A 26,873-nucleotide genomic window follows, 5' to 3' on the forward strand; every position below is an offset into this window, starting at 1 on the left:
ATAAATATTAGTCTTCAATATATATAATTATTGAGTGGATTTATGTAACTATGGTGAAAAATACAAGGAAGATGATGTACTAATTGGGACAGATAAGAAAAAATGGGATTTTCCCCCAAATTTTACCCAGCTGTAAGGAAGGTATTAAATCCACAGGACTTATTTGAATAAATCCTAAAGAAAACAAAGTCCATTGCTGACTATGCTCTATATGTCTGGGGCTTCCCAATGGCACCAGTGGTAAAGAACTTGCCTGCCAATGCAGGAGACATAAAAGACATGGGTTTGATCCCTGGGTGGGGAAGATCCTAAGGAAAAAAAAATGGCAACCCTCTCCTGTATTCTTGCCTGGAAAATCCCATGGACAAAGAAGCCTGGCAGGCTACAGTCAATTGGGTCGCAAAGAGTTGAACACAACTGAAGCTGCAGAGTACATCATGAGAAATGCTGGGCTGGAAGAAGCACAAGCTGAAATCAAGATTGCTGTGAGAAATATCAATAACCTCAGAGATGCAGATGACACTACCCTTATGGCAGAAAGTGAAGAGGAACTAAAAAGCCTCTTGATGAAAGTGAAAGAGGAGAGTGGAAAAAATTGGTCTAAAGCTCAACATTCAGAAAACTAAGATCATGGCATCTGGTCCCATTACTTCTTGGGAAATAGATGGGGAAACCGTGGAAACAGTGTCAGACTTTATTTTTCTGGGCTCCAAAATCACTGCAGATGGTGATTTCAGCCATGAAATTAAAAAATGCTTACTCGTTGGAAAGGACGTTATGACCAACCCAGAAAGGTCCGTATAGTCAAGGCTATGGTTTTTCCAGTGGTCATGTATGGATGTGAGATTTGGACTGTGAAGAAAGCTGAGCACCGAAGATTGATGCTTTTGAACTGTGGTGTTGGAGAAGACTCTTGAGAGTCCCTTGGACTGCAAGGAGGTCCAACCAGTTCATTCTAAATGAGATCAGCCCTGGGATTTATATGGAAGGAATGATGCTGAAGCTGAAACTCCAGTACTTTGGCCACCTCATGCAAAGAGTTGACTCATTGGAAAAGACTCTAATGCTGGGAGGGATTGGGGGCAGGAGGAGAAGGGGCGACAGAGGATGAGATGGCTGGATGGCATCAATGACTCAATGGACGTGATTCTGAGTGAACTCCGGTAGTTGGTGATGGACAGGGAGGCCTGGCGTGCTGCAAATCATGGGGTCTCTAAGAGTCAGACACGACTGAGCAACTGAACTGAACTGAACTGAACTGAAGCAACTTAGCACAAGCACACACTGACTATGATCCATGAGTTTGGGTTACTAACAGACAAGTTATGATGGTTATTCTAAGCCACAAATGTTTAGTTAGTAGCTAGAACGTTCCATCACTTGACTGAGTGCATGAGCGCATGCGTACTATCATGCCCAACTCTTTGTGACCTCATGGACTGTAGCCCGCCAATCTCCTTTGTCCACTAGTCCTCTAGGTAAGAATATTGGAGTGGGTTGTCATTTCCTTCTCCAGAGTGGTTGCTGGGAAACAAGTAAATTTCATAGCTAATAATGACCAAAAGTTTCTGTGAAGGAAGATAGTATCAAGGATTGAGAACAGTGACAGTTAAACAAAAGTATAATGGTAACTGAATGGAGCATAACAGAAATTCAAAAAAAAAAAAAAATCTGAAAAGATACAGGTTTAATGAGAAAATTTTATTTCAAGGATGATAATGAGACTATGAAGTTACTATATGAAAAACAAAACAAAACAAACAAACAGAAACCTCAAAGTGACCCAATTCAAATTTGAAAAAAAGGTAAGAAATGCAATTTTCACAATGCAGTTCCACTGCAGTGCCTAAACCTCATGAATCTGAACCCAGGCTAGTGCTCAGGGTTGGCATTCAATGTACTGTTTTCCCACTCTTCATACGTGGGTAAAATATGCTAGTCACTCAGTTGTGTCTGCCTCTTTGTGACCCCATAGACTGTAGCTCACCTGGCTCGTCTGTCCATGGAATTGTCCAGGCAAGAATACTGTGGTGGTTAGCTATTCTCTTCTCCAGGGGATCTTCCCAGACCAGGGATCAAATCCCCGTCTCCTGCGTTGTGTGCAGATTCTTTACCATCTGAGCCACGAGGGTAAACCCAAGGTAAATTTTAAGTATGGTTAACACTTTATTAGTTTTTATGGCTGTTGTAAGAGTTTCACAAATAGGGTAATAAGTACAACAGAAATTTATTGTCTCACATATCTAGAGGCTAGAGTCTGAAGTCAACGAGTTGACAGGCAAAGTTGGTTCCCTCTGTGGGCTGTGAGAAAATAACCTGTTCCCTGCTTCTCACCTTGGCAGGTAGATGACCATCTTCTGCCTGTGTTTTTTCCATTATTTTCTCTTTATGTATGCCTCTATCTGTATCCAATTTTTCCCTTTGTATAAAGAGTCCAGTTGTAGTGAATAAGGGCCTACCCTGTTGATCTCATTTTAGCTAATATATCTGCAATGACCTTATTCCAAATAAATTCACATGATGAGATACTAGGGGCTTTAAATTATGAATTTTTGAGAGACACAATTCAACTCAGATAGCCTGGATACTCTGGAGTTGAAAATAAAAAAATCTAACTGGATATGCTATAAGGTAATATCTAGGAATAGAAATATCTACTAAATATAAAACTCATAATACAACATGGTTTTGAGCTAAATTGGCAAGATCCTTATAGGATGGTGGTGGCTTAGTCAGTAGGTTGTGTCTGACTCTTTGCAACACCATGGATTGTAGCCCATCAGGCTCCTCTGACCATGGAATTTCCTAGACAAGAATACTGGAGTGGGTTGCCCTTTCCTTTTCCAGTGGATCTTCCCGACTCAGGGATCAAACTCCGGGCTCCTCAACTGCAGGCAGATTCTTTACCATTGAGCCACCAGGGAAGTCTTAGTAGACAAATAACACAGCCATTACACTGTAATAGTGCAGACAAGGGTTTTCAGTTAGATGGAAATGATTTCAGACTTTTATTCTGCTAATCAAATGCTATGTGACCTTGAAACATGTTCCTTCATCTATTTTTGTTATTGTTGTTGTTGTTTAGCCACTGAATCTTGCTTGACTCTTTTGCTACCCCATCGACTATAGTCTGCCAGGCTTCTCTGTCCATAGGATTTCCCATACTGGAATGGGTTGCCATTTCCTTCTTCAGGGAATCTTCCCAACCTAGGGATTGAATTCACATCTTCTGCTTGTCAGGCGGATTCTCCAGGACTGAGTCATCTGGGAAGCCCTTCCTCATCTATACATATAACACTAATAATAGAGAATTTACAAATAAGGTTATTCTAAAAATTAAGTGATTTGATATTTGTAAAGTCCTTATTGCTGTCATTATTTTTGTTGTAGTAGTAAAGCTATTGCTATCCTCCTGTTTCCAAAACTGAAAATGTGGGTCACGATTCACTTTCACAGGAGCTCATGATATTTATAAAAATCTTATACATAATCACCAAGATGAATACTTTATATTTATATGTTGCAATAATTTCCTAGGGATGCTGTAACAATATAGGTCACTAAAATAGAATAAATTTTTGCCTCACAATTCTGGAAGCCAGAAATCCCAAATCAAGGTACCAGCTCCCTCAAAAGAATCTCAAAAGAATCCTTCCTTACTGTACAGTATTTGGTTATCTCTTGACTTGTGGAAACATAACTCTGCTTACATCTTTACATGCCATCCTCTCTGTGTTCCTCTGTGTCTTCTCTCCTCTTCTTATAAATACATCAGTTTGTAATTTGAACTCATCCTAATCCAGTGTGACATTATTTTAACTGATTACATCAATAAAAACTCAATTTCCAAGTAAAGTCACATTCTGAAGTTCTATACAAACATGAGTTCTGGGGGAACACTATACATCCCACTCTGGTCTGAGATTCCCTCAAATTATTGTCAATTCCACATGCAAAATAGATTTACCCTAATCCTGTTGTTTTTGTTGTTCAGTCACTCAGTCCTGTCTGAATCTTTGTGACCCCATGGACTTCAGGGCACAAGGCTTCTATGTTCTTCACTATTTCCTGGAGTTTGCTCAAACTCATGTCCTTGAGTCGGTGATGCCATCCAACTATCTCATGCCCTGTCACCCTCTTCTCCTGTCTTCAATCTTTCCCAGCATCAGGTTCTTTTCCAATGAGTCATCTCTTTATATCAGGTGGCCAAAGTATTGGACTTTCAGCTGTAGCATCAGTTCTTCCAATTAATGTTCAGGGTTGATTTCCTTTAGGGTTGACTGGTTGATCTCTTTGCTTCCAAGGGACTCTCAAGAGTGTCTCCAGCACCGCAATTCAAAAGCATAAATTCTCTGGTGCTCAGCCTTATTTGTGGTACAGCTCTCACATCCCTGGGCTTCCTTGATAGCTCCTCTGGTAAAGAATCCACCTGCAATACAGGAGATCTTGATGGATTCCTGGTCTGGAAGATCCACTGTGGAAGGGATAGGCTATCCACTCCAGTATTCTTGGGCTTCCCTTGTGGCTCAGTTGGTAAAGAATCCGCCAGCAATGTGGGAGACCTGGGTTCAATCCTTAGGACTGGAAGATCCCCTGGAGAAAGGAAAGGGGACCCACCCCAGTATTCTGGCCAGGAGAATTCCATGGACTGTATAGTCCATGGGGTTGTAAAGAGTCAGACAGGACTGAATGATTTTCATTTTCGTTTTCTCACATCCCTACATGACTACTAGAAAAATCATAGCTTTGACCATAGAGAACTTTATCAGCAAAGAAATAGCTCTGCTTTTTAATACACTGTCTAGGTTTGTCTTAACTTTTCTTCCAAGAAGAAAGTGTCTTTTAATTTTGTAGCTCAGTAACCGTCCACAATGATTTTGGAGCCCAAGAAAATAATTTCTGACAGTGTTTCCACTATTTCTCCATCTATTACCCATGAAATGATGGGACCAGATGCCATGATCTCAGGTTTTTTGTTTTTTGAATGCTCTTTTAAGCCAGTTTTTTCACTTTCCTTTTTTCACCACCATCAAGAGACTCTAGCTTCTCTTTGCTTTCTGCCATTGGAGTGGTATCATCTGCATATCTGAGGTTGTTGATATTTCTCCTGGAAATCTTGATTTCAGCTTATTTCCTGAAATCTTCCCTTGTATCTCAGTTGGTAAAGAGTCTGCCTGCAATGCAGGAGACCCGGGTTCGATCCCTGGGTTGTGAAGTTCCCCTGGAGAAGGAAATAGCAACTCATTCTAGTATTCTTGCCTGGGAAATCCCATGGACAGAGGAACCTGGCAGGCTACAGTCCTTGGGGTCGCAAGAGTTGAACACCACTTAGTGACTAAACCACCACCACTACCTGAAATGTTAATGTATCCCTAGTAGTATCTCTAAATTCAAAACATCATCCAAGTATAATCAACTCAAAAGTGTGTAAAGTGAAGTGAAGTCACTCAGTCGTGTCTGACTCTTTGGGACCCCATGGACTGTGGCCTACCAGGCTCCTCTGTCCATGGGATTTTCCAGGCAAGGATATTGGAGTCTGTTGCCATTTCCTCCTCCAGGGGATCTTCCCAATCCAGGGATAGAACCCGGGTCTCCTGCTTTGAAGGCAGACACTTTACCATCTGAGCCATCAGGGAAGCAAAAAAGTTATCTGTTTCTCAAATACAAAGGTGAGACTGGTATAAAGTAGGTAGGTGCGTTCCAGAAGGGAGAAAATGGAATGAATAAAGGAGTCATTGGTCCCAAATCCAGTGGGGCAAGCTTCATTACATTTCAAGACCCGAAACGTCCTGTGGCTTGACGTTCTGCCCCCTAGGCTCTTGACTTGTGGATATAGCAGAAGCTGTGCCCCTTCAGCCCATGGTACCTGTGATAGCCTGCCAGCCTCTGGGCCAATCTTGGAGCCATACTTCCTTTCTCTTGAAGGATAGCACATGTTTGCAGATGAGCTCCTCTATCACTTCATTTCTAAGATACACAAACACTCAGGTGTCTCTCTTTGATGTTAGCAGCTGGTGATGCTCCCTATCTAAACAAATCTATTAATTAATTAGTAATTTCAAAATGGTGCTCTGGCTCTGTCATTCTGTATTTATTAGCTAAGATACTTCCTCTGGTCAATTATTTTTTGTAGTCACACAAGATTAAAAAAGTGCAATAACTAACTTTCCTGAGAATGGATTCACATATTCCTCACTTTAATTACACATGAGGAGGTCTCTTGTTTGGTTTTGTTTGTTTTAATTAGCTTTTCTAAAGTGCCAACTTCTTTATTGTAACAGACTGTCTCTGTCTGTATAATTGTAAATGGTCCTGCCAAATATCAGAGGCAAGCTCAAGAACCTTTAGAAACAGAGAACTGCAGATAAACATTAGAAAAGACTGGGAAATAGGATTGCAAATTAATTACTTGAGTCATCAATTCTTTGTGGAATTATCCTGACACTTTTTTTCCTTTAAATTAAAATATAATATTTTTGCTCCTTGGACAAAATGCTAAATATCATTTTTGTAAAATATCTTTCTCATACTTAATATTATTAATTTATATTCTATAATATATACTATTTTGTTCGTGATGAAAATACCTAGAAAAATTTAAATAAAATATATACAATAGGGAAAGCAAGTTAGCTTTTTATAAGTAATGAGAATGAAAAAAACTAATATAAACCAAGGAAGCAGATTACTTTCATTTTCACTGGTACTGTTAATGTAATAGGGTTTCATGTGGCAGTCGTGGTAAAGAACTTGCCTGCCAATTAGGGTGACATAAGAGATCATGCTTAGATCCCTGGGTTGGGAAGATACTCTGGAGGAGGAAATTGCAACCCACTCCAGTATTCTTACCTGGAAAATCCATGGACAGCAGAGCCTGGAGGGTCACAAGGAGTCAGATATGACTGAAAGGGGTCTTTCGGTCATGAAAGGGGTCTTTCAGTCTTTGTAACCCCTAGGATCACAAAGAGTCAGACATAATTGAAAACATGCAGGCACAAACACACTATTATTAATATAGTCAATGGGTTATATGGTGTGAACGTCAACTACAAATTGGCACTTGCCAAGAGCGTTTGCCAGGGACTGAACAACAGCAACAACAACAACAAAGGTACTTGCCATCTTCCTCTGTGGAGAATAAACCCTGTGCTACTGCAGCTGTTGACCTGCAACACCTCCTGTGGAGAGTTCAGGGTGAAGTGAGGCATTCTGTGCTCCAGGGAAGGTGGTGGAACACATCTTTAGACAGATATTCCAGAAACCAATTTCATGATCCCAATTTTTCCATCTCTTCATATCTAGAAAAGCACCAAATCCCTTCACGGTGACATCAGCTCCTTGTGACTATCAGAAAACTTCTTGTAAAGTAAGTGCTTGATTGCATTGAAATCCCCCTTCACCAAAATCTTATATATTGACCTTCCCCCAGTGCCTTTTTGGAGAAGTCTCTCAGAGCTATCTGAGGTGCTCTCTCAAAGCTGCTATCCTCAATTTCCCCCAAATAAAACTTATCTTACAACTCTCACCTGACACATCCTTTTAGTGAGCACAGAGAACAACAACAACAAAAGGTTTCTATTAACAAAATAAATGTTACTTTTTGTTATATGTATCTTGAGTAGGATATGTTCTCCTTTATCATCTGAAATACAGGGTCAGTTCAGTTCAGTCTTTCAGTTTTGTCCAACTCTTTGTGACCCCATGGACTGCAGCACTCCAGGCTTTTCTGTCCATCACCAACTCCTGAAGCTTGCTCAAACTCATATCCATCAGGTTGGTAATGCCATCCAACCATCTCATCCTCTGTCATCCTCTTCTCCTCCTGCCTTCAATCTTTCCCAGCATCAGGGTTTTTTTCCTGTGAATCAGTTCTTCACATCAAGTGGCCAAAGTATTGGAGCTTCAGCTTCAGCATCAGTCCTTCCAATGAATATTCAGGACTGATTTCTTTTATGATTGACTAGTTTGATCTCCTTGCAGTCCAAAAGACTCTCAAGAGTCTTCTTCGACACTGCTTTTTAATATTCTGTCTAGGTAGGTCATAGTTTTTCTTCCAAGGAGCAAGTGTCTTTTAATTTCATGGCTGCAGTCACCTTCTGCAGTGACTTTGGAGTACAGGAAAAGAAATACCTGGGTAAAGGTATAAATTTGAGAAAATTGTCTGGATGGTATTTACCACTACAGTGTTCTGGCCTAGAGTATTCCATGGGTTGTATAGTCCATGGGGTTGCAAATAGTTGGACATAACTGAGTGGGTTTCATTTTCACTACTTCTGATTACCTCTCAAAAGAGAAAAATAAAATTCACTATTCTATTTCTTACCCAATGTTGTGAGTGAGACAGTTAACACACATAACTCTGGAAACTGAAATAGTTTGATGGTAAGGAAGACAGTGGAGTCATGACTGGAGAAGAAAGGTAGTTCAATTGCATATAAATACTATCATCATGTCAGCTTTTCTATTTAATGGTAGACTTTTTCTAAGACATTATTTAGGGAATAGTATTCTTCATGGGCTAAAAAACAAACAGACAAACAAAAAACAGTTGACCCAATACAGCAGAGAGCACAAGAGCTGTATAGAAGAAACAAGCAAAGAATGAGGAAACTGCAGGTAAATGGTTTAGGGCCTCGGAGAAACAGAAGAAAGGGGAATATTTCAGTGTGAGGATAAATAGAGCAATGGGGATTTTCACCAGAAACACATGACATTTGAAACAAATTGATTAACATTGTTTTAAACGTGATTTGTGTGTGAATTCAGTAACAGTGATGAAGCTATAGAGAAGGACTATAAAAGAAATCTATGAGCAGATTGGCACCAGTCAAAACAGTGTGAGTCACAGAGAAAGGGAGAAGTCTGGATCAGATTTCCAGAGAGCAGATCTTTAAGCCAGTCACAGTTACTGTTGCTATTTCCTCAGTGAGACTTAACTGTGAAGGCACTCAAGTCCTCTGAACTAGTTACTTAATTTGTGCTGCACTGTTCTGCATATGTGGATTCTATTATAAACCCTTCCTTCCGGTGTGTGGATCTGTATTGTGTTTTCAAGGGAAGTGAGGTAAAGGACGCTGCAGATACCTCCTATATTGTTTTAGATTGATTTGGTTTTCTGGATTGAATGAATCCCAATCAATGAAACACATTCAATATCCTGGTAACCAGAACTAGTAAATCCAGGGGACGTTACTCTTTAGAGAATATTGCCTCAACCTTACTGATTTCTGCTGATGGAGTGCTACATTTATAATGGTACAAACCAGACATTTAATTCACCTTCACATATAAGGTCTTTACAGGTGGCGCTGTACAGGTGTCTTTACAGGTCTTTACAAGTGGTAAAGAACCTATTTGCCAATGCAGGAGACATAAAGACATAGATTCAATCCCTGGGTCGGGAAGATCCCTTGGCGGAGGGCATGGCAAGCTACTCCAGTATTCTTGCCTGGAGAGTCCCAATGGACAGAGATGTCTGGTGGGCTATAATCCATGGGGTCACACAGAATCCTACACGACTGAAGTAACTTAGTGCTCACACATGCACAAATATGGTGCTTAAACTATAATGTTCATAATGGAAAAAATAACAATAGTTAATGCTTGTTGAGTGCCATTTCAAACATTTTAAGCATTTTATTTTATATTATTTAATCACTGTGATATTATAATATAAATGTCATAGTTCATTTTAATGATGGGTAAACTGAGGAAAGGAGAGTTTAAGGGACTTGGCTGTATATTAACTTAAAAAGTAGAAGAGTTGGATTTAAAATTTAGTTAATCTGGCTCTAATGCCATGCATTTTGTCCTTCATTATAATGAGGATCAATAATAGAAGAGCTAATAAGAGTAGAATATTTTTAAAAAAGCAAAACATAGTTTTTATTCCATCTTTAAAAATAAGTAAATAAGAGAATTTCCAATGGAAATTCTATCTACCCTCACATATGCATATATATATATATATATATATATATATATATCAGTTCAGTTCAGTTCAGTCGTGTCCGACTCTTTGTGACCCCATGAATCGCAGCACACCAGGCCTCCCTGTCCATTACCAACTCCCGGAGTTCACTCAAACTCTCACGTCCATCGAGTCGGTGATGCCATCCTCCCATCTCATCCCCTGTCGTCCCCTTCCCCTCTTGCCCCCAATCCCTCCCAGCATCAGAGTCTTTTCCAATGAGTCAACTCTTCTCATGAGGTGGCCAAAGTACAGGAGTTTCAGCTTTACCATCATTCCTTCAAATGAGCACCTAGGACTGATCTCCTTGGAAATTAAATATGGAGTTTATATTAGACATTACTAAGTTTCTAACACTAGTTTTATGTGCCTGAAAACATTTTGCTAAACTATAACTACTTCTTCCTACTCCTGAAGTGCTAAAGATTTCTAGCAGTCATGTTGTGTTCCTTGTGGTATCTAATGAATATCAGGCAATTTCCATCACACTCTTTAGCCAAGTGATTCTAGCCTAAACTGGCAAACCCAATACTACTAACAACACAATAGCCTTTTTCATATTCAATAAACATCCACATTGTTCCATATTTGATGCTAAAGCTTTCTCTTCACTAAATATTTAAACGTCATTAGACCTACTAGAAATGAAATGAGTTTAATTGCACTAGGCATGTATGCTATTTCCTTTATTTCTGTGATTCTCTGACTGTGATTCTCTGATTTCCCTAAAAATAACTTATGAATGTCTTCTGTGTATAAGTTGAGCATGGTGTTGGTGGTTTAGTCGCCAAGTCATGTCCACCTCTTGCGACCCCATGAACTGTAGCTTGCCAGGCTCCTCTGTCCATAGGATTCTCCAGGCAAGAATACTGGAGTGGGTTGCCATTTCCTTCTCCCAGGGGATCTTCTTGAATCAAACCCAGGTTCCCTGTCCTTCAGGCAGATTCTTTACTGCTGAGCTAGGAGGGAAGATCCTTAAATTGAGCATAGTATACTACTGATTTCTTGATATTTTAGTCTTACAATCATTTTTTAAAATCCTATTTTTATGTGTTACTTGTCAAAACTGTGCAGCATATTAAACATAAGTATTACATGGTCCAATATTTTTGATGAATAATGCAACACATAAATGAAGTCACATAAGAGGAGAGATATATTTGCCAGAAATGTAATAATTGCATAAGATAATTATATAATAATTTAATTAGCAGACAACCAAGGACATACCACAGTTTAAATCCCAGAAATTGTTCTGAGTTTCTTCTCAACAGTTTCTTCATATCAGACAGGTATTTTGAATGTGTGTTGCATTTGCTGAAGCTTTATGCTTCTGATTTACAAGTTTTGAGGATTGATAGCCTGTTTCAGAATGTGAGACCAACTTCATTTAATTCTTTGGTTTACTTGATAAAAGCTCTCACTATAAACTATCATTCTTTTATAGGCAAAAACTTAATTACAGAAAACATCATATAGTAGAAGACATTTCATTAACTAACATGAAGAATATTGTAAACTTTGGAAAGAGCAAGAAACATGTATGATTATATATATCAGAAATGTATTTTCCAGATCTTGTATTAGTGATACGAGACATACATGATTGTCCTGAGTCAATTCCTGGTGGAAAACATCAATGATTTTCTAAAATTTTTAGGCAGAATTTTATGCTTTTTGGAGATAATTTGTATTTTTTTTTAATATTGGTACATTATTCAGTGGACAGAAAATTCCAGCACCCAAAGACAGTCAGACACAGGAAGATGTGTCACTGGAACATATAACTGAAACAGGCAAGAGTTAGGAAAGGGTCACACTTTCAGGTTAACAAAAATCCACATACCTTGATTAACTATCCACTGGAAACCTCTCAGGAAGTTCAGTTCAGTTCAGTCACTCAGTCGCGTCTGACTCTTTGCGACCCCATGAATTGCAGCATGCCAGGCCTCCCTGTCCATCACCAACTCCCGGAGTTCACCCAGACTCACGTCCGTCAAGTCAGTGATGCCACCCAGCCATCTCATCCTCGGTCGTCCCCTTCTCCTCCTGTCCCCAATCCCTCCCAGCATCAGAGTTTTTTCCAAGGAGTCAACTCTTGGCATGAGGTGGCCAAAGTACTGGAGTTTCAGCTTTAGCATCAGTCCTTCCAAAGAAATCCCAGGGCTGATCTCCTTCAGAATGGACCGGTTGGGTCTCCTTGCAGTCCAAGGGACTCTCAAGAGTCTTCTCTAACACCACAGTTCAAAAGCATCAATTCTCTGGTGCTCAGCCTTCTTCACAGTCCAAATCTCACATCCATACATGACCACTGGAAAAACCATAGCCTTGACTAGATGGACCTTAGTCAGCAAAGTAATGTCTCTGCTTTTGAATATGCTATCTAGGTTGGTCATAGGAGTAAGTGTCTTTTAATTTCATGGCTGCAGTCACCATCTGCAGTGATTTTGGAGCCCAAAAAGAAGTAGGACCTCTTAAATGTAATTTGTAACTGAGTTACTGATAAGATCAAAGTCTTCTTTTTTTCACAAAGCAGCTAAACTACAAGATTAAATAAGCCCTAAACTTGATCATTGTACATGTTATGAATTTGGTGAATGGAGAAATATAGTAATTAAACAGCAAGGGAAAATGGAAAATGAGAGTTACTGCAAAAAATAGAAATTAAAGCTGAGTGACACTATGGCCTTGTGCCTTCAGCCAACTTGGAAAAAAGATATCCTATCTCGGTGGACAGGAACATTATAGTTGCTGGGGAAAATGGCAAATCTCTAATGAAGAGTTCTTTAGATAGAATCATGAAATATTTAGACATTTTAAATATATTTTCTTTAGTCTGTTTACAGGATTCTCCTGAAAATTCAATGACATTTTTTAAAATGGGTGAAATATTTTTAATCAGTTCAGTTCAGTTACTCAGTTGCTCTTTGTGACTCCATGAACTGCAGCATAACAGGCCTCCCTGTCCATCACCAACTTCCAGAGTTTACTCAAACTCATGTCCATTGAGTCGGGGATGCCATCCAACCATCTCATCCCCTGATGTTTCCTTCTCATCCTTCCTTCAATTTTTCCTAGCATCGGGGTCTTTTCCAGGGAGTCAGTTTTTTGCATCAGGTGGCCAAAGTATTGGAGTTTCAGCTTCAGCATCAGTCCTTCCAATGAATATTCAGGACTGATTTCCTTTAGGATGGACTGGTTGGATCTCCTTGCTATCCAAGGGACTCTCAAGAGCCTTCCCCAACATCGCAGTTCAAAAGCATCAATCCTTTGGCACTCAGTTTTCTTTATAGTTCAACTTCCACATCCACACATGACTACTGGAAAAGCCATAGATTTGGCTATATGGACATTTGTTGGCAAAGCAATGTCTCTGCTTTTTAACATGCTATCTATGTTGGTCATAACTTTTCTCCCAAGGAGCAAGTGTCTTTTAATTTCATGACTGAATTCACCATCTGTAGTTATTTGGAGCCCCCCAAAATAAAAGTCTGCCACTGTTTCCACTGTTTCCTCAATTATTGCCGTGAAGTGATGGAACCAGGTGCCATGATCTTAGTTTTCTTAATGCTGAGCTTTAAGCCAACTTTTTACTCTCCTCTTTCATTTTCATCAAGAGGTTCTTTAGTTCTTCTTCACTTTCTGCCATAAGGCTGGTGTCATCTGCGTATCTGACGTTATTGATATTTCTCCTGGCAATCTTGATTCTAGCTTGTGTTTCATCCACTCCAGCATTTCTCTTGATACACCCTGCATATAAATTAAATAACCAGGTGATAATACACAGCCTTGACATACTCCTTTCCTGATTTGAAACCAATCTGCTCTTCCATGTCCAATTCAAACTGTTGTTTCTGGACCTGTACACAGATTTCTCAGGAGGCAGGTCAGATGATCTGGTATTCCTATCTATTAAAGAATTTTCCACAGTTTTTTTGTGATCCACACAGTCAAAGGCTTTGATGTAATCAATAAAACAGAGATAGATGTTTTTCTGGAACTCTCTTGGTTTTTCAATGATCCAACGGATGTTGGCAATTTGATCTCTGGTTTCTCTGCCTCTTCTAAATCCAGGTTGAACATCTGGAAGCTCACAGTGCACCTACTGTTGAAGCCTGGCTAGGAGAATTTTGAGCATCACTTGCTATCATGTGAGATGAGTGCAACTGTATGGTAGTTTGATCATTCTTTTGCATTGCCTTTCTTTGAGGTTGGAATGAAAACTGACTTTTTCCAGTCCTGTGGCCACTGCTGAGTTTTCCAAATTGGTTGGCATATTGAGTTCAGCACTTTCACTGCATCATCTTTTAGGATTTGAGAAAGCTCAACTGAAATGCCATCACCTCCACTAGCTTTGTTCATAGTGGTGCTTCCTAAGGCACACTTGACTTCTCATTCCAGGATGTCTGGCTCTAGGTGAATGATCACACCATTGTGGTTTTCTGAATCATGAATATATTTTCGTATAATTCTTCTGTGTATTCTTGCCATTTCTGCTTAACATCTTCTGCTTCTGTTAGGTCCATACCTTTTTTTGTCCTTTACTGTGCCCAGCTTTGCATGAAACGCTCCCTTGGTAGCTCTGATTTTCTTGAAGAGATCTCTAATCTTTCCTATTCTATTGTTTTCCTTTATTTCTTTGCAGTGATCACTGAGAAAGGCTTTGTTATCTTTTCTTGCTATTCTTTGGAACTCTGCGTTCAAATGGATGTATCTTTCCTTTTCTCCTTTGCCTTTTGCTTCTTTATTTTTCTCAGTTATTTGTAAGGCCTTTTCAGACAGCCATCTTGCCTTTCTGCAGTTCTTTGGGATGATCTTTATCACTACCTCCTGCAGTGTCACGAACCTCCATCCATAGTTCTTCGGGCACTCTATCAGATCTAATCCCTTGAATCTGTTTGTCACTTATACTGTGTAAGTAAGTGTAAGGGATTTGATTTAGGTCATACCTGAATAGTCTAGTGGTTTTCCCTACTTTCTTCAATTGAAGTCTGAATTTGGCAATAATGAGTTTATGTTCTTAGTCACAGCCAGCTCACAGTCCTGTTTTTGCTGACTGTATAGAGCTTCTCCATCTTTGGCTAGAAATAATATAATCAGTATGATTTTAGTATTGACTATCTGGTGATGTCCATGTGTATATCTTTAGTGTGTTGGAAGAGGGTGTTTGCTATGGCCAGTGTGTTTTCTTGGCAAAACTCTATTAGTCTTTGCCCTGGTTCATTCTGTACTCCAAGGCCAAAATTGTCTGCTACTCCAGGTATCTCTTGGCGTCCTACATTTGCATTCCAGGCCCCTATAATAAAAAGGACTTCTTTTTTTTGGCTGCTAGTTCTAGAAGTTTGTAGATATTCATAGAACTGTTCAACTTCAGCTTATTCAGCATTACTGGTTGGGGCATAGACTTGAATTACTGTCATATTGAATGGTTTGCCTTGGAGATGAACAGAGATCAATTTGTCAGTTTTGAAACTGCATCCAAGTACTGCATTTCAGACTCTTTTGTTGACTATGAGGACTACTCCATTTCTTCTAAGGGATTCCTGCCCACAGTAGTAGATATAATGGTCATCTGAGTTAAATTCACCCATCTGGTCCATTTTAATTAGCTGATTCCTAAAATGTCAGTGTTCACTCTTGCTATCTCCTGTTTGACCACCTCCAGTTTGCCTTGATTCATGGATCTAACAGTCCAGGTTCCTATGCAATATTTCTGTTTATAACATCGGACTTTACATTCATCACCAGTTACATCCACAACTGGGTGTTGTTTTTTCTTTGGTTCTGTCTATTCATTCTTTCTGGATTTATTTCTCCACTGATCTCCAGTAGCATATTGGGCACCTACTGACCTGGGAATTTCATCTTTCAGTGTCCTATCTTTTTGCTTTTCATACCATTCATGGTGTTTTCAAGGCAAAAATACTGAAGTGGTTTGCCATTCTCTTCTCCAGCAGACTATGTTTTTCAGGACTCTCCACCATGACCCGTATGTCTTGTGTAGCATGGCTCATAGTTTTATTGAGTTATACAAGGCTGTGGTCCTTGTGATCAGATTGGTTAGTTTTTTGTGATTGTGGTTTTCAGTCTGTCTGCCCTCTGATAGAGAAGCATAAGAGGCTTATGGAAGCTTCCTGATGGGAGAGGCTGACTGAGGAGGAAACTGGGTCTTGTTCTGATGGGCAGGGCCATGCTCAGTAAATCTTTAGTCCAATGTTCTATTGAAGGGCTAGTCTGTGTTCCTTCCCTGTTATTTGATCTGAGGCCAAACTATGGTGGAAGTAATGAATAAAATGATGACCTCTTTCAAAATTTCCCATGCACACACTACTACACTCAGTGCCCCCAACCCTGCTGCAGGCCCCTGCAAACATATGCCTTGGTTGGAGATTCCTGGACACTCACGGGCAAGTCTGGGTCAGTCTCTTGTGGGGTCACTGCTCCTTTCTCCTGGGTCCTGGTGTGGACAAGGTTCTGTTTCTGCTCTCCAAGTTCTGTTTCCCCAGTCTCGTGTAAGTTCTGGTGGCTCTATGGTGGGGTTAAAGGCAACCTCCTCCAAGAGGGCTTATGCCACTCCCAGGTCTGCTGCACTCAGAGCTCCTGCCCCTGCAGCAGTCCACTGCTGACCCGTACCTCCACAGGAGACACCAAAGTACAGCTCTGTCTCAGTCCCTGTGGGGTCTCTGGATCCTGGTGTGCACAAGGTATGTTTGAGCCCTCTGAGTGTCTCTGGTGGGTATGGGGTTTGATTCTCAAGGTGATTTCACCCCTCCTACCATTTTGTTGGGGCTTACTTTTTGCCCTTGGGTGTGGGGTATCTCTTCAAAGATATTTTCAACATATTAGAACAATTGTGCACCTACAAAATTTGCTAATGGCTTTATCTCTGGATAGGACTGCTATGAACATACCATCTAGGCATTTACATTATGCATGAAAATTGTAGGAAAGAATGTCATCTGCCATAATATGAATATTGTATAAAGCATTAAACAATTATATGAAACCAATTTTATTTTCATATGTACATCTATTCATTCTTTTATCAAAGCTTCCCAAGATGATAAGAGAGGTGGTAAAGGTGAAGCAAAAACAATAAGAAAAATGGTCAGGAGTAAAAAATATATATATGAAACATGAAGTCTTCTGGCAGACTGGAAATAGATAGAAAAGATGTCTAAACTGATGGGAGAAATCTCTTTACATCAAATGTGGTCTAATACTTGCCAAGAGTAGATCTAGGTTTTGTGGAACCTATCATTTTTTTGTAGCCTTTTTTAAGAAAAAGATTACAAAACTGAAATACAAAATTCAGATACAGAAGTAAATATTCAGAGTAAAGTAAATAAATCATCATAAATGGTGAATATTAAAAGCTAACAAATACCTAAATTATCATAAAATCCAAAATAATGACATAATGTTTTATTAAGCAAATACTTATAGCTATTACAATTGCCTGATCTTTTGGCTGCATAATTCTTATTTCTTCAAATTGTTAGGCAGGAAGCTAGCCATCAGCAACAAGAAGGCAGACCCTTTAGTTAAACATCCAATGGCCACTTAATCCCCCCAAGCTATTTACCAACCCCACCCCAAACAAATCCCCATCAATGCTCCAGACTGGTCAGGGGACTCGAAAATCCCCTACTGGAGGGACTTTTCCCAGTCTGGCATATGTATGCATCTTATGCCATCATTTGCTGGCCATTGGGCTCATTAAAATCTGTATGCTCATTAAATGTTCATAAATTTCTATGAATACATGCATCTAATTATAACAGACTGAATTATGGGAAGGACTTGCACAGCAGAGCCCCCAATTTATAACCTTCAGCTGTCAATACTGCCAATCAACAATTTCCTGGATTATGCAAAAACCCTTGCCTTAAAAACTCTACACTCTGGCCCTCAGGGCTGAATGTTTTCCTTGCCTGGCCCACCTCTCCCTTGAGGTGTTCTCTCTCTTTATCCTCAATGAACTCTCTTGCATTGGGTAAGACTTCGGATGTTTTTTGGTGAAATTACCAAAAACCAAGATCCATAGGAGGAGGTGTTCAGACTCTTCCCCTAACAAAATGATGTGAAGTAGAATACACTATAAATAAAATATACTTTAATTTTTGCTTTAGTATTGATTATTTGATCATGTAGAAATCTGTATCTTCTAACTAGTTAGTGGTAATATCTTGCTAAGAAGTAAGTGATATCTTGGCATGATTAAATCTTCCACTCATGTATAGACACACTTGCTGCTTAAAGGATTGCTAAAAATTTGTGCCCTAAAAACACAAGATTTTGACCTATCTATTTTTCACGGCTTTCAAATGGAAAAGTTAAAGAGAAAATTGTATGATATCTTAAAGAGATGGGAATGCCAGACCACCTGACCTGCATCCTGAGAAATCTGTATGCAGGTCAAGAAGCAATAGTTAGAACTGGATATGGAACAACAGACTGGTTCCAAATCAGAAAGAGAATGTCAAGGCTGTATATTGTCACCTTGATAATTTAATATACTCTGCACCTATATGCAGAGTATATCATGCAAAATGCCGAGCTGGATGAAGCACAAGCCGTAATCAAGATTGATGGGGAAAATGTCAATAACCTCAGACATGCAGATGACACCAACCTTATGGCAGAAAGTGAAGAAGAATTAAAGAGCCTCTTGTTGAACGTGAAAGAGGAGATTGGAAAATGTTGGCTTAAAGCCCAACATTCAGAAAACTAAGATCATGGCATCTTGCCCCATCACTTCATGGCAAATAGATGGGAAAACAATGGAAACAGTGACAGACTTTATTTTTGGGGGCTCCAAAATCACTGCAAATGGTGCCTGCAACCATGAAATTAAAAGAGGTTTGCTCCTTGGAAGAAAAGCTATGACCAACCTAGACAGCATATTAAAAAGCAGAGACATTACTTTACCAACAAATGTCCATCTAGTCAAAGCTATGGTTTTTCAAGTAGCCATGTATGGATGTGACAGTTGGACTATAAAGAAAGCTGAGTGCCAAAGAATTGATGGTTTTCAACTGTGGTGTTGGAGAAGAGTCTTGAGAGTCTCTTGGACAGCAAGGAGATCAAACCAGACCATCCTAAAGGAAATCAGTCCTGAATATTCATTGGAAAGATCAATACTGAAGCTGAAGCTCCAATACTCTGGCTGCCTGATGCAAAGAACTGACTCCTTGGAAAAGATCCTGATGCTGGGAAACATTGAAGGCAGGAGGAGATGCGGATGACTGAGAATAAGATGGTTGGATGGCATCACCAATTTGATGGACATGAGTTTGAGCAAGCTCTGGGAGTTGGTGATGGACAGGGAAGCCTGGTGTACTGCAGTCCTTGGGGTCGCAAAGAGTCAGACATGACTGAGTGACTGAAATGAACTGAAATGGTAATTATAAAAATTGCATAACTAAGAGCATTTGAAAGAAAACTTCTTTTGTAGTGGCACCTATGAGAATAAAATTCTATGCTTATGATTTTATCTAACTAGTGACTGGAAGACTTTCCTACAGTTTAATTACTGATTTAGGACTTTAATATCTTATTTCTTCACTTCTCTGATGCTTTGCGTATGTTTATACTTTGCAGGAGGGTGCTTTGGCATCTTCATGACAGGTTAATCAGCACTGTGTGGTCAGAAATATTCAGGTTAGAACAGCTAACAATCATTTAAATATACTTATAACTTACTGTGAGCTACAGATTCTTGATCTTGGAGAGACTGCAGTGAGCAGTCCTGAAAAGAGATCTTAGTTCCCTGCCCCGGAATTGAACCTGGGTAGCCTGGATGAAAACCAGAAATCCTAGTAACAAACCACCAAGGGCTAGAAGCTAGAAGCAAAGTAGGCCTGGCTCTTTCCCCCATTTGAAAGCAAGAATATTTCAAGAAGGCAAAGACTGAAAACCGGTACATAGTTTATCAAGAGAAACACAGCACAGTATGGGAGTACACAGAAGCAGTCTATTTATTCAAGACAGAAGCAAGACAGAGATACACACCAGAGAGGATTATGGGCATCTAAACAAGGAATGTAGCAAAGAGGTGATTTAAGTCACATATATAGGACAGTCCTTCCAGGTCTTTGTTTACCTTTGGCCAAATATCTTGTTCCTTTTTTTCACACCTGATTGGCTTAACACCCTCCCCAAGATGTATGTGCAACTTTTTGCTAAAGCGGATCCCATTGCAGTGGCCGGTAGGTTCATGCCCACACTTATTATGGGGTGGTGCCCTCTCCCTTTTTGACCCCCAAGAAGCCTTCCTTCGCATGTACAGACACAGAAGTTTTCCTTGACTTCAGGAGTGGTCACCTTATCTCTTTACTTCAGCAGAGCTCAGTTTCTGCCACTAGCTTTGTCCTTGGAGCATGGATATGAACAAAGCTTCAAATGTACTCCAGTTGACAACACTGTTTGTCCAGCCCAGGGGCCCATCTATCTCCTACTTCACTTATATCCAACAAGTCCCAAACTAAATAATAAAAAAAAAAATAATAGTCTAAATGCAACTTTGTCTTTATTGAATCCCCCAAAGCAGTATGACTGAGGGACCACAGGGTAGAATGGAAACCACATGGAAAGGAACATTGTAGAGACAGTGTTACATTAACAGACGTAATTAAAAAAAAAAAAAAAAAGACCATTTAAGCACATAACAAGTCCCATTCAAAGTCCTTAGAAACATGTAGAACAGCTGCAGGGACCACTTCCACCTGCTGGTTCCATGAGTATGTCCACTCTCCTTTGCTTTTCCACCCATGAGCCCAAGCTTCTCATGATATATGTGGACATCACAGCACTTAGATATAAGAATCATGGGAAATATTCAGGCTTCTTTTCTTCCTCCATATTCCTTTCTCTCTCCTTCCCTTTCCCTCTGCCTATCCTTTTTCTACTCCCTCTCCTTCTCTGAAAAGATGTAGAGAGAGATGAAGGAATAAAAAAAAAAAAAAAGCAACACTTTTAATGAAGAACAATCTCTATCTTTTCATCTTATTCCCTAAACTACACCACTTTATTACATGAGGAAGAAAGAAATCTTTTGATTCCTTTCTGATCTGGCTATCCAACCAAAAGAAATCACATATGGCATCTACACAATATTCTATTGCATAAATAAAGAGGATCTCCTGGATGTGACACTCTGAGTGAATTTTTTGAGACCCGATAAGAATTGATGAAAAATGCTCAGTGACATATGTGAAAATTTCATGATAATTTAATTCTAGTATCAGGTTTTAGAAATGATTCAGGATGAAATTGAAAAGCTCTAATTCAACATTGGAATAAGAATAACTTTGAATGGAGGCATTTTTTCCCAAATAAATATGACTATGATAAACAGACTGCTTAAGATCTTTCTATGAGCTACTGTTTAAAAAAGTGAAGTTGGATGATTCATTTCTTATTGTACCAAGAATAGAGGAGAACAGGAATGCATTCTTCTGTCTAAATTTTCACAAAGTTAAAAAAGAAAAGTTAAATTTGTACTTTTCAAAGAATCAGCCTGCCAAGTCCATTGATTAGTAGGGTGACATACCTACCTTCTACCCTACAAAACAAATAAGGAATACTCCTCGACTATTGCAGGAACTCAGTTCCAATCTCCTTTGCTTTACATACATCAAGGAGATGACGGTTCTACTTACAATTGCAGCTGTATGTGGAACATATGTGTTTGCAACAATTGATACACATACTACTCCCCCTACATGATGATATAAGCATACTGGAAGTAGAAAATGTCTATATTGATGAAAAGGTCCTTATATGTGAAAGGTTCATTAATTTATTTTTCAAATAAGTCAAAGGCTCAAGCAAAAAAAAAATGCCTCTTTTGAACTGAAAAGGGCAGGAATAGCATATCGTTCAAGAAATCATAATGTTTCTTGGTTTTCAAAAGTACAGCAGGAAATAAAATATATATATCACTATGCCACACAATTTAATAGATTTAATCAAATATAAACCATTATAGTAGTCATAGCTATTTTATTTTTATCTATTTATCAAGTGGAAGTCTGATAGAATAGATAATACCATTTGTTAAGTAAATGGCAGAGCCAAGGCTCAGAATTAGACATCAGCTGTTTAACTTACATGCAACTATATAATGATCACCTTCAAACAGGCGTATGTTTTCCTGGAATTTGTAGACACTTCTCCCTACATAGACCTTATATTTACATATGAGTCTGCCCTTTCCTTTGGAGGAATAAATGTATGGCAAAATTGATCAGCACCAGGCTTACACTGTGAATTGTTTTGGCCAATTAAATGCTGACAATGTAACAAGCTCTTCCCAGGTGACCCTAACAGTTAAGAATCTGCCTACCTATGCAGGAAACAGAGATACTAGTTGGATCCCTGGGCCAGGAAGATCTCTAGGAGTAGGAAATGACAACCTGCTCCAGTACATTGGTACTGGAAAATTCCATGGATAGAGGAATCTGGCAGGTAATAGTCCATGGGGCTGCAGAGAGTCAGACACTAGTGAGTGACTAAGCGTGCATGTGCGCGTGCACACATGCACGTACACACACACACACACACACACACACACACAATGTAATGTGTACCAATGCCCAGCAGAAGTTTTGGGGGTCAGATTTATATCCTCTGGGTATTTCCTTTCTCCCTGTTAGAAGATTGACTGTATTCCAGATAAGACCACTCTGCAATCTTCATCTTAGAGTAAGACTTGGAGCAGAACCACAGCACACCAACGGAAAGATATAATTAATAGAAAACAATGAACCTCCATAAGCCAATATAGGTTGTGTGTGTGTGTGTGTGTGTTTGTATTGTTTGTTGATACACCAACACTTGATATAAACTTATGCAATTTTTTAAACGTTAGAGTACATTATTATGATTTTAGGAATAATTCAAGTAGAAAAAAATGATAAGATGATAACACATTCCTTAGATATCATGGTACTTAAAGCTCACACTTCTCTTTAACTGTGCAACTACCTTATAAATTGTCTTAAAATGTGGGCATTTTCACCATAATAAATCCTGCATGCTTTTCAAAGAAGGAAACTCAAATAATCACTGTTTCATAGCCTAAGATGCCCTTGCCATATGGTAAGTGCGAATGTTCCCAAAGCAGCAAATGTTCTGTCAGGGAGTCTCACTGATGTTTTGATTGGATTGCTCTATTATCTGAACACGTCTGCCAAAAGAAAGCACCTGCACAATAAAGAGTGTACAGAAGCTGCCAGGCTGTGACAGCGGAAGGAAAGCGAAGTGTATGCTGACAACTTACCTGTCATCCTCAGATCTACCGAGTGGTTATGACAAATGCCCCTGCTCCTCCATGTCTCGCGATAACTTCTGTGTGCCAGAGAAAACCTTACGTCTTGGGAATCCAAAAGAAAATTGGACTCCAGATAAAGAACAAAGAGCTTTCAGGGTTTCTGCTTCAAAGTCTCTTCTTAGGAAATGTGACAACATCACAGGCGAAAAAGAGCAATGTACGTTCTTTCTTTCAGTTTCTCATTGAGCTTCCAAGATTCCCCAAATGCATTGTAGGATTTTAATGTAATTTATTCTAAGAAAATATGCTGTTTTATGTTTTTATAAATGCAACAGAAAATACGAAGTTGAATCTGGAGACAAGCATTCCTCAATATATACTTGGTCAGTATTATTTGATTTTTTCATGTAAAGTTTTTTGAACAGTTTTTTTGGTCAGTAAGATCCTCTGGAGAAGGGAATGGCTCCCCACTCCAGTATTCTTGCCTGGAGACTCCTAGAGACAGAGGAGCCTGGTGGGCTACAGTCCAAGAGGTCGCAGAGTCTCACACCATTGAGTGACTGACACTGTAGAAGGTACACATATTATGACGAATCATAAGAAAGATGATTGCCAATATGCTGTCATTTTATTCATATTATTTTTCCATTATTTTCCTGATCAAAACTGAAAGTAGGCGCCCTTGAGATTTTAAGCAACCCTCACACTCCTTTTTATTAATAAATTCACTTCAGGTAGTTAATTTTTTAACTTAAGTTTGTTCTCTGTCTCTATACAGCAGAAGCTAGAGAACAGATGGAAGGTGTACTTTTTCATGAAAAATTCAAGTCGTTTTACTATTTAATATATAAATACAATAAGAAATTCAAATTCTACCATAACATCAACTAAAACTTTGTTCAATGCCAGAAAAGCTGGTTGGCTTAGCAACATCTCAATAGCAGCTTTATTATTTACTGTCTTTGCCTATTCTTGGAATTAAACCAAAGATATTTTTTTTTAATTTTATACACTTGATGTTGATTTAAGTGTATAGTCCCCATGTTATAAAAATAATTCCACAGATAGTCCATACTTTTTACAAGGTAACTATAAAATAACAGGAGAAAGATAGTCCCTCTGACTCGCTAATTCAATTATATCATAAAAACTCATTGTGTACTTCAAAAATAAATTAGCTCAAGATGTTACTCAACACCCCATCTGCTATAGTGCCTTAAATGCATTCCATGGAACCTGGATAACTTTAAGTGATATTCCATCAAAAGCCAAGGGCTGTTTTTTAATGTTCGACTTTGTTTCAGAAACGACCTCATAAACTCTTTGATGATTTTCTTTTCTTTTCCTTCTCTCTTTCTCTTCCTGTATGAAGGAAAAATGCACTGCAAAATGTTCTTACCTGCTGTCTTTTATGTAAATTACTTTTGATTGCAGTTTAAAACTTTTAAAGCAGAAAGAAGCTCGCACCACATTTTCACAATGCAAGAAGACATTTTTAGAAGGGAAAGTGAAAGTCCCTAAAATTGATACTCTCTATTTTCTATTATTCAATAATTCATGTAAAATAAATGCTGTTCAAAAATTTGAATATATTGTTCAATTGCTATCTTTTAAATAAACAATAGGAGATAAATTATAACAACTTTCCTACCTGATAGTATTTGATAAATAAAGTCAGTTCTATTCCTAGAAAAATATGCAAAATAGTACATAAAGTTGTATGTAATATGTAAAGTAGTATGTAAAGTAGTATGAAACTAACCCTCCAGTTACTCAGTTAAAATCATTACTTAAATGTCCTTGTGGCTGCTAAACTAAAATATGGGTTTTCTCTTTGTGATAAGCACGGGGCATGGGTATAGTACAAGCACAACCTAAATTAGTGAAGAAAAATGGGAAGGAAAGAGGGTAAGAGGAGAAAGAAAGGAAAGAAGGAAGGTCACAAAAGGAAGGTCACAGGAATGAAAGTTAATGTATAAAAAATCAATTACATTAGTAACAATTGGGAAATAAATTTTTACAATTCCGTTTTTTAAAAAATCAAAACATAAAATACTTAGAAATAAATGTGACAAGAGACAATGAAGTTCTCTCTTCAGTTAAAACTGCATAACTGTGATGAATGAAATTTACAAAGACATAAATAGATGAAGAGATACATAATGTTGAATCAAAGGATTCAATTCTACTAAGACATAAATTATCAAAAATTGTTTAAAAAATTGTTTCAGTTCAGTTCAGTTCAGTCGCTCAGTTGCGTCCGACTCTTTACAACCCCATGAATCGCAGCACGCCAGGCCTCCCTGTCCATCACCATCTCCCGGAGTTCACTCAGACTTGCATTCATTGAGTCAGTGATGCCATCCAGCCATCTCATCCTCTGTCGTCCCCTTCTTCTCCTGCCCCCAATTCCTCCCAGCATCAGAGTCTTTTCCAATGAGTCAACTCTTCGCATGAGGTGGCCAAAGTACTGGAGTTTCAGCTTTAGCATCATTCCTTCCAAAGAAATCCCAGGGCTGATCTCCTTTACAATGGACTGGTTGGATCTCCTTGCAGTTCAAGGGACTCTCAAGAGTCTTCTCCAACACCACAGTTTAAAAGTATCAATTCTTAAAAATTGTTAAACAAAATCTCAACCAAAATTCCCAGTCTTTCTTTTTTCCCTGAAAATTGAATAGAATATCTGAAATGATTTTAAAAACCAAGAATAAATTGGAGGACCGATGGTACTTGATTTCAATACTTATTATGAAACTACACAAATCAAGCTAGTGTTTTATTGGTGAAAGAATGGACATACAATCAATGAAAGAAAATAAAGTTCAGAAATAGACCCCCAACTATATGATCCATTGTATTTTGTTTTTTGTTTTTTAGCATAGCTACCAAAACACTATGATCATTTCATTTCATTTCAAAAAAAGCGATTTTAACATATGATGGTAACAATTTTGATAAACTTATGGAACGAAAATAAGCATCAGTCCTAACTTCACACCATACCCCCAAATTAATTCAAACAGGATTATAGACCTAAATTTTAAGTATTAAATACATAAAACTCATAGAAGGTAAATAAATGAGAGAAAATATTTGGAATTGTACTATAAGAAATGAGAAAGTAATAGTTTTTGTGCAAATACATAAATTAAGCATAATGCCTTTAGCCTGCTGATATGACTGGAATTTCACAGGGACCCTGTTCTAATAAACCACCTCCCCCCCCCCCGCCATGAATTCACTGACTTATGTATTTACTTTTTGAGGTTCCTGAGTTCCTTTCTTTTTTCTGCAACACAATCTCAATGATGTCAACTCCATGTCATGACAAATCATTCTAGGATGTTAATAGTTAAATTATGTAAAATCTATGAATCTTGGCCTTCCTTAGTAGAATGTCTCTTCTTATAAATGGATTGAAACATGCAATGCTTCCTGAAAGTACACATGTAAGTTGGTAGATTGAGGTCAGGAGGAGAACAGAGTGACAGAGGCTGAAATGGTTGGATGGCATCATCGACTCAATGGATATGAGTTTGCGCAAACTCCAGGAGATAGTGAAGTGTCATAGGGAAGCCTGGTGTGCTGCAGTCCATGGGGTCACAAAGAGTCAGACATGATTTAGGG

This window comes from Budorcas taxicolor, chromosome 20, assembly GCF_023091745.1.
Source record: "Budorcas taxicolor isolate Tak-1 chromosome 20, Takin1.1, whole genome shotgun sequence".
Classification (NCBI taxonomy): Eukaryota; Metazoa; Chordata; class Mammalia; order Artiodactyla; family Bovidae; genus Budorcas; species Budorcas taxicolor.